The 17,768-nt window shown below is 40.5% G+C and overlaps 1 protein-coding gene across 2 annotated transcripts in view; it reads left to right on the top strand.

Moving 5' to 3' along the window:
• The window catches only part of Mamld1 (mastermind like domain containing 1), a 99,204-nt gene that overhangs the window by 68,508 nt on the left and 12,928 nt on the right, over positions 1–17,768 (top strand). The window lies entirely within an intron of this gene.

Below are 17,768 nucleotides of genomic sequence, written 5' to 3'. Positions count from 1 at the left end.
TGAAATTACTTTTGATCCCTCTTGTTCCTTCATCTCCTAGTTTTTTCATTCATTAAATGCAGCTCAGTTTTCTTGGTGGTATTCGTTACATTTCCCACTTGTCATTGCTCTGATCTTTGCCTATACTAGTTATCATCTGCTGTGTAACAAATTATCCCAAAGCACCAATTTTGAACCACATGCGTACATTAGGTCAGTTTTTGTGGGTCAGGAATCCTGGAACAGCTTAGCTGGGACTTCTGGCTTACTGTCACTCAGAAGGCTACAGTCATGCAAGACTCCACAAGGAAGGATCTGCTTGCAGGTTCATTCACATGGTTGTTGGCAAGAAGTAGTTCCTTGCAGGCTATGGGGCTGAGTGTTCAGTTCCTCCCAAACTAGTTCCTTAACACATATCCTCTTCACAGAGCATCTCACTGCATGGCAGCTGGCTTCATCCAAATGGGCAAGAGAGAGGTGCCGGCAAGTCAGAAGCCATAGTCTTTATAATAATTCAGTCTATGTTCTCTTCATGAGATGTCAGCCAGAGAGATTTTATGAAGGATGACTACTTGGAGGCAGAGCTCAATAGAGGCCATGTCTCATGTATGCCTGCCCAGAATACTGTTAGTCACGATCCTCTTTTCTATCATTTTATCCTTTCCCAAGTTTCCTCTTGATTCAAAATATGAATTTATATAGTTGGCTCTTAACTACTTTCCCCCAAAGAACCATTCAATTTTCTAAGAGTTGCCTTGCTAAAACAATGCCCTGGTCATGTTTCCCACTTGCTCAAAAGTCCCCAGAGGGTCATAGCATGGCCCCACCAACCTTCTTAGACTCAGTGCCTATGCCTTGTACTTTGTTTCAATAACATTTTAATCCACCCTGTGTAGTCTTAGCCTTGACCACTGCTCCTTCCCCACGCCTAGCTCTCTCTTCATCCCTTTTCTCTCCTGTCCAACTCTTGCAGTTCCCTAAGGGTCAAACACTGTGCCATCAGGAAGCATTCTCCTGACTATCCTTCATGCTTCCATTTCCCACATGGCCTCCATCTTCTATAGAGCATTCAAGGAGAAGATGTCTTTAAAGTGCTTGGTCAGGGACCTAACCCAAGGAAAGCTCCAATGAGGAACTGACCTCCTATTCAAGGATGACCATGGCAGCCCCCTAGAGATAGATAATTTTTTCATCCAGGTCTCGTGGAGCCTAACCAAGCAGAGTGCTTAACACCAGGGAATTGATCATTCCATTTATGTACACAGAAGGCAGAGCTCCCAGGGAGGTGGCCATAGTAAGCAGCATGAGGACTGAATCAGCAGGCAAGAAAGGGCAGGCCACCTGGGGACTCAGGCCTTTGTCTGCAGTTGAGGCACACTGTGGTTTGGTTTCATGATAGTGCTGTTGCTATCTGTTTGCTTGGACTTCTGCAGCTATCTTGGTGGAGCAGTGGCATCGACTCTGGAATTCTCAGTAGTAAGCATGGCCCTTATCCTAGAGGTATTTCACCATCTAACATTTTGAGCCATTGTTGTTTTGTTTTGTCTGCAATTGGGTACATTCATAGGCTTGGTGCATTGTTCCAGAGCTAGATAACCTGGAATCATGGAAATCACATCCAACCAGTTATTTAGATGGGACTGGAGAATGTTTTCAGGAGAAAGACCAAGCAGCCATGCTCTCTAAGGCTAGAAGCCAAAAGGGGCTCAGAGACCTCTGACAGCAGAGAGAGTCTGGGCTCCCTACATGACATATTGTCAGGAGAATTACCTTCCCAGACAGTGGCCTGTACTCAAGGACTAGACATGGTACTCAGTGATTCACTTGCCTTTTCTCATTTGAATCCTCAGAGGTAACCCACAGTCACTCAGCAAGTCAAACAACCAGAGTCTGGATACAGAGCCCACATTCATACTTCTGTGCATGAGGCATTGCCTCTGGAACTTTCTGTTCCTACCTTCACTTCTTACCTGTTTCCTCTTCTACAAAATGGGGTGATGAGAGGTCATTTGAGGATTAAATGTTTAGAAATCTGAAGTACTTTGGAAAGGGCTTGGCAAAAGGGTTTTTTAACCACTATGACTTTTAATTCTTGACCTTGAACCCCCAGATCTGTTTTTCTGGGGCTAAGGTATGAATCTCAAACCAGGAACTTTGTCGGGACAGAATGTGAAAAGCACTTTTCTCCAGCTTTGTGTCTGCCATGAGGCTGACAAGAGTTGCAGGACCTTCCTGTTCTAGGCCCTGCCCCGCCCCCTGCAAGAAACTCAGGGCTGGAAGAAAAAGGAAAGAGCCATGATCACTTTGCTGCTTTGTTCTTGAGTTGTCTCTACTCTTGCCCCAACTCTCCTTAGCACTTCAATTTCTACATGGCTCTCTTTCAGCCAGAATGCCACAAGTTGCCCCCTGTTCCCTCTTTTCCTTCTCCTGACCTTACCCAGTAACTTTAAGGTCTACAAACTCAGCTTTACATGGCATTTGTTAGCTTGGGGTACTTTTCCTGAGTTACAATGGAGATATGTTTGAATCTCAATCTTAGCTTTTCTACCCACCCCCACCACCATACAAGGGATTGAAATCAAGGGCATTGAACTTAGGGGCAGTTTACTACTGAGCTAATCCCCAGCCCTCACTAGTTACTGAGGGTCTCACTGAGTTGTGGAGGCTGAACTCAAGCTTGCAATTCTCCTGTCTCAGCCTCCCATTTCACTGGGATTATAGGTGCGCACCACTGTGCCCAGGTGGATTGTATTTTTTTAAAGGAATAGTTTCTAAATGTGAGGTGAGAAACAAACTCTACAGTAAGCAGAAAAGCAAAATTCAGTTGTTTATAGGAGCTCATTCTTATTTGCAGGCTAGTATTTCTCAACTTGGGGGATTTCACTTTACTTGTTGAAATAATGATTGAGTTTCACTGAACCATTCACTTCCATGTCAGGTAAAAGGCAAATGCTTGTCTGGCTTCAGGAAAGCAGTTCAGTGTGGCAGGTTAAACAAGGGCACTGGATGCAGACAGAAGTAGTTTCCAGTCTGGTTATAGACACTGAGCAATGTTCCTGAGCCTCAGCAGCAAATGGGGAAAAAAACAGTCTCTAACACATAGGTGTTGAGAAGATAAAGAAGATGAAATTAGGGACTAGGGCTATAGCTCAGTTGGTAGAGTGCTTGCCTTGCATGCACAAGGCCCTGGGTTCAATCGCTAGCACCACAATTACTCAGGCACACACTTAGGCAGGACCAGTGTAGGCTTGTGGCCTTAGATCTAAAGCCTCTGGGGCCAATGACAGTCTAGTGGAGACCATTTGAGACTTGATCACGGTAATATGGTGCAAATTCCAAATACACACAACCCTCCAGTGGAATCTGGAGAAACATTTTATTATTTTTGCAGATAAGCATTCATATTGAAGTCCAGGTCAAATATTGCCCAAAGTAAAATTTGTGACCAGATTTATAAAAATAAAATTTAACTTTCAAAGCGTCTTGAAACTTGAAATTACAGTAAGAGATATGGACCTGGAATTACTGAGAGAAGGATTTTTAAATCTCTCTCATGACACTCAGAGTGAGTTTGTTCTACTCCAATACTATATCTGCCCCACCTTACCCTCAGACTGGGTGACATATCTGTTTTTAATCAAAGTGAGGTAAAATGAATTTTGTCCCCATGATTTGATACCCCTTCAACCTGAAAACTGTAAGAGATTCTTGAGTGTGTTGCAAAAATCAAGGTTAGGATTTAGTTCAATTTTACCATTGGCTACTGGAGAATAGAACTTTCATTTACTTAAACAGGAAAACAAGATCTTCAAAGAGATGGAAGTTGCAGTGCATGAGAGCAGGGATAGCAGGATAGCAGGAGGCTGCCTCCAGCCAGAGGCCCTCAGTGCACGTGCTTTGGAGCCCTGCTCAGATCTGCAGGGCTGCAAGTGAGGCTTCATGGGGAGGAGGGATGTGGATGGTGGCCAGTTGGAATAAGAACAAAAAATCCTGGAATCCGATCCTTGAGGCAGGCCGCGAGGCACAGGGGGAAGAGGGCAGCTGCAGAGAAGTAGACCAAAAGGCACATGATGTTGTTTTGACAAATTCTAAGAGGAGAGAGAGAGGTGAACCCAGCCTGCCTTGGAGAAGCCTGAATTAAGCTCCTACTGGGTCTGCTCTGTTTTCTGTCTTTGACAAGAAGTGTCATAACTCCTTAGCTCAGGCAGCAGTGAGCGCCCAACATTTGGGAAGGCAGTGATCTCACCGTCTGCCCTCCCTGAGGGGCTGTGTCTATGATGGGGTCTAGGCAGCTTCATCTGAGGTAGGCTCTTGGGGAAATCCCTCACAACCCTCACCAATGGGCCTGTCTGATCCCTGGCACACCTAGTCCTCTGAAGTCCAACACTCCCAGCACTAAGGCCTGAAGGGAAATGGCACAGAGCAACAGACACTGGGACCTTTGCCTTGGGGCCCCCAACAGATCTTGAGGCTGGGCTCAAGGCCAAAGTAGCACAAATAGCTGAGGCACTAGGAGCCATGTGGATGATGAGTGACAAATGTGACCCCAGTATGACTTTAGGTGGGCAGAAGGAAGGGATAAGGATTCAACCACAGCTGCTTACAGCAGGCTAGGGTCATCTGCCACTTGAAGACCCTGATATGTTCCTTGGAGTTTGACAAATCCCACAATCTGGTCCTGCTTTGTAAACTAACTGTGTCCTCTGACCTGGTTATTTTTGAGCTTGAAAGGGACAGCAGGAGGTAGAATACAGTTGGTTGTCCATATCTGTGCTTTCTCTAGTCCCAGATTCAACTAACTCTGGATCAAAAATATTTTTTAAATGTGTATCTATATTGAACATGTACAAACTTTTTCTTTATTCTTTTTCATTATTCCCTAAACAATACAATGTAAGTATTTGCATAGCAATCACATTGTATTGCTAGTATAATTTATCTGGAGATTATTCAAAGTAAGGGCTGTCACCATCCACAGATTTAGGGATCTGAGGGAAATTCTGAAACTAAGTCTCATGGAAATGGACAGATATCTGTACTTATTATGGTTAAAGCACTCCACCTTCTACCCCCAAGGAAAGTTTCTCCTTTGTCCTAAGGAGTTGAAACACTTTGAATTGTATTTAATTTCGTTATTTTGCCCACAATGGCAAACATTGCTTTTTCTTGTTTTAGTGTGTTGTAGGATTTTTAATTTGATGCCATCCGACTTATTAGTTCTTGATTTTATTTCTTGAATTTTAGGGATTTTAAAGGAAGTTAGTGTCTTCTGTGCCAATAGGTTGGAGTATTGGTTGGTCCTGTGTTTTCTTCTAGCAATTGCTAAGCTTCTGGTCTAATTCCTAGGTCTTTAATCCACTTTGAGTTATCTTTTGTGCAGGGTGAGAGTTAACAGCCTAGTTTCATTCTTGTACACATGGATAGCTGGTTTTCCAAAGTGTGTTTTTGTTTGTTTCTTGTGGATGAGGACTCATCATGAATGAACGTTTCTCCCCATCCAAAATACTGAGGTTATTGAAAGCAGAAAACAGGGAAATCCAAAGAGATCACCCCCATCCCACGTGCAGTCCCACCTCTGCAGCTGTCCTGAAACTTCGTTGACTCCTGAATCCCATTTGAATAACAGTTTCTAAGACAGTGAGAGGACTATAGGCCCCTGTCTATCTGTTTCTTTGGTGCTTTGTTCCTTCATCCCATATTAGGCAAGTTTCATGTTAGAATGGAAATTGTGCAGCGTGGACTCACAGATGAAAGGCCCAGAGTTTCAGTTGTGCAAGATGAAAAGTTCTGCAGATGGACACTGATGATGGTTGCACAACATTGTGAAAGAACTTGATGCCACTGAATTATACACTTAAAAGATCAAAATGATCAGTTTTATGCTACATACAGTCTTGCACCATAATATGATGTTTCTGTCAACAACAGACTGAATATATGAAAGTGCTCTTATAAGGTTATAATGGAACCAAAAAATTACTCTCACCATAGCAGTCATAGTGTAACACTTTGAATTGTTTGCAGTGATGCTGCTGTTAAAAAAAAAAAAAAAAAACTGGTCATATGAAAGAATAGCACATACAATGAATAATAATAAATAACTATATTGCTGGTTTAAGCATATAGTATACTATACTTTTTAATCTTTATTTTTGACTATACTCCTTCTGCTTATAAACAAAATCACTTAATGTTGAAACAATGTGCAGTGTCATGTCATCAGTAATCTCATACTTTTTATGTCTACCAAGTCTATTGATTGTATCAAGAGGCCATGAGGAGCCAGTCATGGTGGTGTACCCCTATAGTCTCAGAAACTCAGGAGGCAAAGGCAGGAGGATCAAAAGTTCAAGGTCAGCCTCAGCAACTTAGTGAGATCCTGTGTTAAAAAATAAAAGGGCTGGGTATATAGTTTAGTGGTTAAGAATCTCTGGGTTCAATCCCTAGTACCAAAAAATTTAAAACAGGCCACATGAGTAGTTGACCTGAGCCATCTAGGTTTCTGTAAGTGTATTCTAGGACATTCCTACCAAGACAAAAATCACCTAGCAACACATTTCTCAGAATGTGTCTCATTAAGTTACACCTGACTGGGTGCCTTACCAAAACTAAAAGAAAAAACCTGCAGTTTTAAAACATTTGCTAATATTTCCATTTCCAGTAAATTAGTGTGCATTATAAAGTGGCAGGGCAGCAAGCTCAGCTGCCTGTTTTCCATCTTGGGGAAGAACAGAATTGATTGCATGTCCACTTGTCATTTTGTGTGGTCCGTTGGGTTTTCTGCATATCTTAGTGAGGTGCATGGAGGTTAAACACACAGGTTAGAGTCACCTGGCATAGCCAGTGCTTAGAAATAACTTTTCTGGAAAATTAAACAAAATGACTGTCATTCTCTAGGCATTTTGGAGAAATGAAAACATGTTGGGTGGAGGGACAAAGAAATGGCTGTAAATGGGGATGGGTATCATCTCTGCTTTTGAATGGGATAAGAAACCCCACTTGCTTCAATGGCCCTCTGGTTTATCCACAAGTCTGGAAACACCAGGATGACTCACAGCTTGCTTAGTAATACAGGAGTCAACAAAATGATGCTTTTCTGTGCAAACTGTCCCTCTGGAATAAGTACTGGTACTTGGAACAAAGTGCTGGAAAATGTTAAGTCTCTCAGCCTTGTGACAGCCAGCTCTTAAGGGCTATGACACTGGCATATAAGTAGGAAGTGAGAACCCTGACCAAATGACTTGGGGAAAGTTGTATACCTGGTTTTTATGTCACTACTCACACCCAAGCTCACAAGGCCTTTGCTTTCTGCCTCTCAGGGTTTGGTGGCGTGAACTTCTTAACTGGTTGTGTCTTATCTGCTACCCCACTTGGTAGTAAGTTCCTCAGTCACAGGAAGATGTCTTACTAACTCTGTAAATGTGAGCTGAAGGACCCTTTGAATGAATGAGCAGAAAAATGTAGGGGTGAATAAATGAGTTCCAGCCTTTATAAAATGTTAGGTTCTGGAAACTTTTGCATGTTTAAGGGTAATTATTCATAGAAACTGTGTCTTCACAGCTTAGGAGCCTAATGAACCTGTGTAGTCTCAAGCTGAGGAGAAGGGAGAAGTTGGCCTCTAAATGTAGGGCCACTGCCTATAGTATGATTTCTTTTCTGGTCCAGTTGGGTTTCTTGTCATTCTACAGCAAGTGTGCAATGTCCAAATACATGTATTTCTTCAACTTCCAAAAAATGCAGAGCTTTATACTTCCAGTGATAATTTGTACTGGGTGTTCTATTGTTGTTGTTGCTGCTTCTGCTGCTGCTGTCATCATTTAATACAATTTACAAGGACAAAACAAGACTTCTGGCTGCCGTTTCACATACCACAATGACAGCCACACATGATAAGGAAAAAAAAAAGCTAGCTTAGAAATTCAGACCATTCAATTTCATTGCTTTTTCCCAGTTAAGATTTGTTCATAACACTCTTGGGCAGCACTTACACTCATTCAATTGCAGTCAGTCATGTGAGCAGTGAGTGGTCTCTACTTACAGTGTGTTGATAACTCTGCTGTTTCTTTTTGATGAGCAAAGGATCAAGTGGGCATGTTTTGAAGGCTGTTCATCATATATTACACTTAAAATGTAACTTATAAGAACACTTGACTGCATTCGAATTAAGCTCTGTTACCTTTCCATTGGTATAACAAAGTACTGAGATAATCAAGTTAAAAGGAGAAAAGTTTCCTGTTGGCTCTGTTGCTTTTGTGCTTGTGGCAAGGCAGAACACCATAGGGGTGCCATGTTACCTCATGGCAGCTGGGAAGAAAAAGAAGGAAGAATAAGAAGCTAGGATTCTAATATCCCCTTCAAGGACATGCCCCCAGTGGCCTCATTTCCTCCCACAAGGCCCTACCTCCTAAAGGTTTTGCCACCTGCCAATAGACTGGTTACCAAGCCTATAACACATGGGCCTTTGGGGTACATTGAATTTCCAAATTATAGCAAGCTCCCACAACTATTTTGAAAATTTATTATTTTATTTTCTTAGTTTGTGAGTACAGATCCTAGTTTACTTATGGAGATTCTCTCTTTTGGGTTTTGTTTTTAGCATTTTGACAGCTATATTGGTAGTTTCTTCGATTTTCTTTATTAGTTTTGATGTAGAAGAGTTTTCTTTAGCAGAACAATTACATCACAAGGAGATTCTCTCCCATATGACTCTACCTGGAAAGGTCTCCTGATTTCTTTTATTACTCTATTAATAACTATAGTTCAAGATTAATACAGATCAAAGGAGCAGAATGAGGTTGAAAGACCAGCCTCTGGCAATAGCCTTGGCAATGTCAATTCCTTCTGGATTCTTGGGGATCTGTTCTACCTGCCTCTTTCTTCAGAAGCTGCTGAGAAGTGCTGCTTTTCCAAACCCAGGGGTTACCCCACACTGCAAAAGGCAAGATTATAGCTAAGGATTCATCTGTTGAAAGACTATATTAGTCTGCTTTTGAAATAATGTCTTAGCCTTAGGAATTTACAAGGTCCTACCAAGGCCCTGCTACAAGCAATAAATCTTTTTGTGACTTGTCAGAGGTAGATTGACATTCAATTTAGATTTTAGCATCTTGATCTGAGCCTCATTTTTTTAAAAGAATTGCATGATCTTGAGGTTGGTCAACATTCTAGTCCTATATGCCCAACAAGTCTTAAAAGCACTTCACAGATTTGAAGACAACTCTAATATTTCTACTGAGTCTCTATTCCCACCCAATTTTTTGCCCATATCCTTACTTCCTGCTTCTGAACTGTGCCCAGGGCATTGACATGAAGCCCTCTGGATGAGCAAGACTCTACTGGATGGACCAAAAATTCTCCAGATGCATTTGGCCCAGTGGAGAAGAGAGCAAGAGGTTCTCTTCCCATGTTCCAAACATTCTGCTTTGTTCCTGCCCTCCTATGATCCACTTACAAGGGTGATAGCCACATCCCCCATCTTCCCTGCCTAAGCCCATTGTTCATGCCAACTCCAATTCATAACTACCCCCCACTGAGGTTTATAAGCTTTCTCTATAGTCCCATACATCATTTGTTTCTATTTCTCACCATCCTATACACAAAATTTTTGATATAATATTGGACTACAGAGAAAGAGAATGAGCCAACCCTCACAATTGTTTCTAGAACCATCAGCATCCTACTCAGCAACACCTTTTACAGGCTTTTAGGTTTTTTGTTTAGTTATTACCTCTGAAATCAAATCTTGACTTTCTGGTGTATCCTAAGACTTTTCAAAGGATTTAAAAATTCAGCAGCTTGGTGCCAATAATTGCTTTTAGGAGCTAGCACTGCCTATTTTCTATAGATGAATTCCAGTTTGAATCATCAATTATTTTCTTTATAGAAACCCACAAAGTACATATTCATGTTTGCGTCGAACTTGAATATGATCCAGACATTCTTAATGTTAAGCTAAACTATTTCTTCTAAAATGTGCATCACATTCAACTAATGCATATTTAAGAGCTTGAGTACCACACTTGAGATCTGAATGAAAAGCCTAAGATTGCAATATTTGATCTGTACTAGATGGGTTTGCTACAGCACGCTGGACAATTCAAGTATATTAGTTTTGTCTTTAGGTGGCCTTGTCTATGGATAAAGAAACATGACTCAGGGCTCAGCAGAGTTAAACAGTCCCAAGCTTCATCATTAGAAATGAAGTTCACTCTAATGTGAGGCTAAAGGCATAGTGCAGAGATCATGAACTCAGAGGTGCGAGGGGCCAGGCTAGATTCTTTATCAGTTAGAATGTGTTCAGTTGCCCGTAGCAGACAACCCAGTTCATAGCAGAAAACCCAGTTCACACTAGGTTGAATAAAGGGTGCTTACTAACCCCAGGAAAGTGAAAGTCTAGCAGTTGGACAGACTTCAGGGTTTAGCTCAGCAGTCACCAGAAGCTGTTTCTTTCTGGCTAGCTCTGCCTTACATAGCATGGGCCTCATCCTGTAGCTGGCTCCCCCTTGTGGGCACATGATAACAGCCAACAATTCCTGTCCCCATTCAGAAAGCAGGCATTGCTTCTAGTCTCTCTGCTGGAAGAGCAAAGGAGGCTTCTTTCCCCGAAGTCTCTGGGGACTTCTGAGCTTACTAACTTGTACTGATCACATACTTACTGTGCTCAAATTCATGTCAGTGATGCTAAGTGCCCATCTCTAGGACCTTAAGTAAAGGCAGGTTAACCAAAGCATATAGGTGGCATAGGACAAGTAAGGCTACCTGAATGAAAACGGGGGAAGTCATCAAGAGAATAATTCAGTGTTGGCCAGACCACCAACAGTATTCACTACTGCAGGTGTATCCTTGCTCCTCCTCATCCATACACTCTATCTTCCTTGCACATACCTCCCAAAACTCTCTCTCTCCTATAGAAATCCTATTTACTCTTCTCTGAAGAGCTCCAGCTCCAAACTTGAAACCCTGAGAGATACACCATCCTCACAATTGGGTCACTATGTGGCTTTCTCTTCACCTTCAGTGATTCCCTGGTCATTGTACTTACCTGGGCAGAGAAAGAGCAGGAGTACAGAAAAAAAAGAAAGAAAGAAAACCTTCCAATTTGGAAAGGGGGGATTTAAAAGCAACAGAGAGTGGTCACCAATCCATTGTCCATGTCATATTCTGCCACACAGGGGTGGCAGAGAGTCACGTGATTCTTGCTTCTTTGAGACCCTGACTTCTGTTCTGTATAATGAGAGGGCTGGAGGAAATCACATTATGTCACATTGGAGTATATTCCAGAGAACTTGTTTAAATGCACATTACTGGGTTCTGCCCCCAGAGTGTCTGATTCCATAGGTTCTGCAGGGGTCCTGGGAATTTCTAACAGGTTTCTAAGGGGTGCTGCTGCCACTGCTCCAAGGTCCCCCTCTTTGAGAACCTCTGATGCAGATCATCCCTATTCTTTCTTCAAATTCTGTCATTTAGGACTCTGAGATCTAACACTGACTTAGAACACAATATTTTATAAATGGGACACACCCAACTCTACCTTGTGAATAGCTGCAGACAACTTGGAGTTCTTGCTTTGGTTTATAATCTAATTTTGACAAGTGGGGCTGAAAATGAAGGATACCTTAGGAATTCAGGAAGGTTAACGCCCCAAACTCTCCCAACACCACAGGGCCTGAAGAGCTTATCTAGATAAATCCCACATTTTCCCTCTGGGGAAATGGGATTCCAGCAGTTATTACCTAGAGGCCAAGGAAGAAACTAGGCTTTATAGCTTGCTACTCCACAAATAGGTAGGAAAATAGGTCTCATTCCAAGGTAGCCTTGAAGGAAGGCAGAAGGTAGAGCAAGGTCTTAGAGGAGTGCTAAGTGCTTGAAGGAGGGAGGTAAGGCCCACCAAGGTTGAGGTACTCTTGATTTAAAGAGAGACAATGAAGGCCATGTTGTGACTTAAAAAAATGTTACTTTGTGGCACTAATTCCTGCAAGTGGGTAAGGGTGGGGGCCCTTTTGCTGATACAGAAATACTAAGAGTGAAATTGTTAGGAAAATAGGTTTTATTCCAAGCCAGCTTTAAGATAGAAATAGTAGAAGACTGAGCTAATGGTTTTAGAGGAGTCAGATGGCAAAGTGAGACAAAAGGCAGGAGACATATATATGTACACACACACACACACATATGCACAGATTTTTTTAGTCTGTTCTAGACAGTCTGCTGGAGAGGACAGCCTTCTCCCAGGTCAGGTGGCTGCCTCTGAGCCTTTACTCGCAGCAGGAGAAACTGCCTAGTTTTAGAGGGGCTCCCACATTCAGTCTGTTTCACTGTGGAATGACTGGTCCCAAGTCACAGCCTGAGTCTCCTGACTTCTGGCTCAGAGTCAGGTTCATGTGTTCTGAAACTTGACTGCATCTGCAGACAATTTTAAATCTGGGAATAGGGTATGAACTGATACTCTTTATAGTTAATCACCAGTTGCTGTCTATATAAAATCCGTGCTGTATATATAAAATTTTATTATTAAATCAAATCAAACTAAAAATTTTGAATAATTTCTTTAGTGATGGTAGATAATAAACTCCACAACCTAAGTAAAATTATATCCCATATATGTTGACTTTGAAGGCTGAACCTAAGTTTATTGTAACTGATGGATCCCATTGTCACTAGATACTCAATATATTAGAAAAGTCTGTTTTCTCAGGCATAGTGGCAGGTTATATATGAGCCTGCCTTTTGGTTCCCAGAGCTAGCCCTTCCTCCCTCATGAAGAATAGAGAGTTGCATGATCGGAGACCAGAACCTCCTCTGCAGGGCAGAATCTGCAACTCAGCCAGTGTAGATACTCAAGAGGACTCCCCTAAACCCCTCTTCTCCATAACTCTGGGAGAGTGGGCTTCTTATGAGGTGTGGAAGGAATCCCATGACTTGAATTGTCCTTTTTTAAACAACCAATTTTTGATTGAAATGAGGAAAGAGAATAACAGAAAAGGATATGTAGCCTAAGAAATCTTTAGAAACCATATAGAACTTAGACAGAAATCAACTTAGTTAGCTGTGAGTCAAGTGCTTAAGGGAGGAGACAGATGAGCTCTCCTTGTGTGCTCATTGTCAGTTCAGGCTGCTATAATGGAATTCCAAAGACGGTGGCTTCAAAACAACAAAAAATTGTTTCTCACAGCTGGAAGCTGGAAGTGCCATGTGTCCTCATATGATAGAAGGGATAAACAGACTCCCTAAGCCTCTTTTATCAGGACACTAGTTCTCATTCATGTGAGTTCTACCCTCATACCTAATCACTTCCAAAAGACCCCACCTCCTAATAACATCACATAGGATATTCAGTTTCTTATTTTTCAATGTTTCAAATATTTTAACTGATGCATAAAATTGCACATATTAATGGAGTACCATGTAATGTTTCAGCACATGTAGACATTGTGCAATGTTTAAATCAGGTTTATTTATGTATATATTTATATAAATCAGGTTGTTTACATATTTATCTCTGTAAAATTTATCATTTTTATGGTGAACACTCAATCCTTTTTAGATTTTTGAAAATTATTTGCATTATTATTATCTCTAGTCATCATACTGTGCAATAGCACACCAGAGCTTCTTGATCTTCTCTAACTGTAAATTAGTGCCATTGATCAACCTCTTCCCACCCTGCCACTTTCCCCAGAACTACCATTCTACTCCCCACTTCTATGGGATTAACTTTTTTAGATTCCACATACAAGTGAGACTATGTGATAACTGTGCCTGGCTTCTATCACTTAACATAATGATCTCCAATCCCATCCATGTTGCTGCAAATTCTAGCATCTCATTCTTTTTATATGACTGAATGGTGTATATGTACCACATTTTCTTTGTCCATTCATCCAGTAGTGGACGTGGGTTATTTCCACTTATTGGTCATTGTGCATAGTGCAGCAATGAACATGGGAGTATAGATGTATCTTCAACCTAATGATTTCATTTCCTTTGGATATAAACCCTATTATGGAATTGCCAGATCATATGGTAGTTCTATTTTCAATTTTTTGAGGAACTGTATTCTGTGTTCTGTATTGGCTGTTCTAATTTACATTTGCACCCACAGTGTACAAGAGTTCCCTTTTCTCCACATCTTTGCCAGTTAGTTATCTTTAGTCTCTTTGATAAGAGCCATTCTGGGGTAAGATGCCACCCCAATCATATCTCTTATGATTAATGACGTTTAACATTTTTCATATACTTGGTCATATTTTATGTCTTCTTTTGAGAAATGTCTATATCTTTTGCTCCTTTTAGGCTTATCTTTGTTTTTGAGTTTTTGAAATTTCTGGTATATTCTGGATATCAACCCCTTGTCAGATATAGTTTACAAATATTTTCTCCCATTCTGTACATTGACACTTCGCTGGATTTTTTTGTTTGTTTGTTTTAGTTGTTTTGTTTTTGTTTTTGCTTTCAGTATCAGGGATTGAATCCAGAGACACTTTACTACAGAGCCATATTTCAAGCCATGTTATATATATATTTTTTTGATTTTTTGAGATGATAGGTTCTCATTGAGTTGCTCAGGGCCTCGCTAAGTTGCTGAGGATGGCTTTAAACTTGGGATCCTCCTGCCTCAGCCTCCTGAGCCACTGGGATCACAGGTATGCACTACCGCGCCCAGTGACACTTCACTGTGTGTTGATTGTTTACTTCGCTGTGTTGAAGCTTTTCAGTTTGATTTAATTCAATTTGTCTATTTTTACTTTTGTTTTCTGTGCTTTTGGAGCCTTCTCAAAAAAAAAAATATTCTTGTCCATTCCAAAGTCCTAAAGCATATCCACTGTTTTCTTCTAATAGTGTCATCATCTCAGATCTTACATTTAAGTCTTTAATTCATTTTTAATTCTTTTGTGTGTGTGGTTCTCAGAATCTGATTCAGAGTCTCACATATGCTTAGCAATTGCTTTACCACTGAGCTATACCCTAGACCCTTGATTATTTTTATAAATGGTGACCTACAGGAGTCTAGATTCATTTTTCTGAATCTGTATATCCAATTTTCCCAGCACCATTTATTGAGAAGACTCTCTTCTCTAATGCATGTTCTTAACATGTTTGTTAAAAACAGTTGGCTGTAGATTCATAGGTTTACTTCTGGACTGTTCCATTCCATTGGTTATGTGTCCATTTTTTGCCAATATCATGCTGCTTTGGTTATTAAGGATTTGTAGAATGTTTTGAAGTGAAATTGTATAATGCTTCCTACTTTCTTCTTTTTGCTCAAGATGACTTTGGCATGATTTTGTTTGTTTGGTAGTAGTTCCATATAAATTTTAGAATTGTTTTCCCTGGTTCTGCAAAGAATATCATTGATATTTTCACAAGTATTGCATTGAGATCTCTTTGGATAGTATGGATGTTTTTAACAATGGATTCTTCCAATCATGAACACCAGATATAGTTCTACATTTTGTGACCTCTTTAATTTCTTTCATCAATGATTTATAAATTTTATTGTAGATACTTTTCCCCTCTCTGGTTAATTATTTCTAGGTAGTCTGTTACTTTTATAGTTATTATAAATGGGATTGGCTTCTTGATTTCTATTTTAGGTAATTTTCTATCAGTATAGAGCAATACCACTAATTTTTGTATGTAGGATTTTGTATCCTACAACCATGCTGAGTTCATTTATTAGTTCTAATGGGTCTTTTTTGGTGGAGTGTTTGGGGTTTCAAGACGTCCAACACTATGTTGAATAAAAGTGGTGGAAGTAAGCATCCTAGTCTCATTCCATATCTTAGAGTAAAAGCTTTTACTTTTTCCTCCATTTAGTATATTGTTAGCTGTTGGTTTATTATAAATAGGCTTTATTATGTTAAGGTATATTCCTTATATACCCAATTTGTTCAGCATATTATCATGAAGGGATGTTGAATTTTATTAAAAACTTTTTATACATCAATTGGGATGACCATATTGTTTCTGTCCATTCTGTTGACATAGTAGATCACGTTTGTGCATTTGTTTGCATATATTGAACCCTGCTTGCATCCTTGGGATGAATCCATTTGATCATGGTGAATAGTCTTTTTATGGTGCCGATGGATTCAGTGACTAGATAGGTGGCCACCAGAGAAGAGTAGCAGCAAACCATGGGGTAGTTTGAGTTGTCTATGTGGACAAACCTAGGGAAGAAGACAGGACCCAAATCCTAAACCCTGAAAGGGTTGGCATCCCTGACAAGATCTCAAGACAGCTGACATCTGCAAGCTCTAAACCTACCAAGAGTGCACTGAGTCAGGGCACTGCAACCTTGACCCATCCCAATTCCCTGTGCCTAAAGCAGCTCCAAAAAGAGCTATGATTTGTAACACAAAAACACATCAATAAGCCCCAAATTCCAAAATAAACTTTTCCAAAGGAATGGTGCTTTTACATAAACTTGGGTTGCTTCTTTTACATAGCATCATATTTTCTGTTATCACAATTCCTGATTTTCTCTCAAGGGAATCTATTTTGGAGTATATACTATATATACAGAAGAAACTATAAAGCATGTAATACTAAAGCTAACACTCACGTAACCCATCAACCACATCAAGAAATAATACATCCAATAGCTGAGAAATCCCCAGGTATCCTCCCTATTTCCAGAGATAACACCCATACTGACTTCCCAGTGCTGACTATAGAAATACACCCTAGAAGATTCCAAGGAGCTTTGAGCTCATCTTAGTCCTTGTGCTTAGTCCAAATGCATTAGGTAGTTGTTTTCTGCATAGACTTCCACAGATGACTTGTCTCCACAATTTTGTTGATCGTTATTAGTTTCAGTTTTACATAAGGACCTTGTCTTTTCAGAATACATTTATGACTTTCTGATTACTAGAGTAATATATGCTTTTTGTACTCAACTTGAAAAAATGCAGAAAACAAACTTCATGTAAAATATATAAACACAAACATGAATATATAAATAACCTAGGGACAACTATTGTGAACATGTTGGAATATAGTATTTCACTAACTTTTTCTATACAGAAATGTATATAACATTGTTGGTATTAACCTGTGTATACAGCCTTTCCCCATTACTGGGAAATATAACAGATACAGAAAAGTCTGGAAGGTTAATATGTACATTGTGACAGAGTGAAAAGTGAAGACTCATGCTAGCACTGATCAGGTACAGAAATAGAATGTTGACAACCACCAAGTAGAACTTTGTACGCCCCTTCTGCCACAGCTTCCTGTCATGGAGATAGCCACTATCCTCATTCTAACATCATCATTCTCTTTATTTTCTATGTAGCTTCATCACTTATAAGTGGACTCTTAAACATGCAATAGCTTTGTTTTGGAAAAATGAGTGACAAACACAACCTAGGGTACAAGGCTTCTAGAAGAAGGAAAGCTAAGCTGCCTCTGACTATCCACCCCCAGACTGTCTCTTAGAGAAGTAAGTGGCTAAAGGCACCATGTACCTGGGAATGTACAAAGTCCACCACCATCAGGATGCCTGGCAGAGTTCTAGACATGGTGCTATATACATAAAAAATAAATACAGTTAGAGGTATTGGGCCACTTCTGGGTTTTGCTTTCATGCTCATCATAGGCTGTCTTCAATTCCTTCAGCTATCAGGTGTAGGCCAATGCAAAACATCTCCATGGGGGGAAGTGACAGTCCTCAGTTTATCCAGGCAGTAGCACCTGTAAAGCAGAGTGGATATTCACCAGCAAAAGTCAAATCAGATCTCTCATCTCCACCAGAGTTAGGGAGAGATGATTGCCCAGGGACGGAGTCAGGA

This window comes from Ictidomys tridecemlineatus, chromosome X, assembly GCF_052094955.1.
Source record: "Ictidomys tridecemlineatus isolate mIctTri1 chromosome X, mIctTri1.hap1, whole genome shotgun sequence".
NCBI classification, from domain to species: Eukaryota; Metazoa; Chordata; class Mammalia; order Rodentia; family Sciuridae; genus Ictidomys; species Ictidomys tridecemlineatus.
The sequence above is the reverse complement of the archived record's forward strand: the minus strand, read 5'-3'. Positions and strand labels throughout refer to the sequence as shown.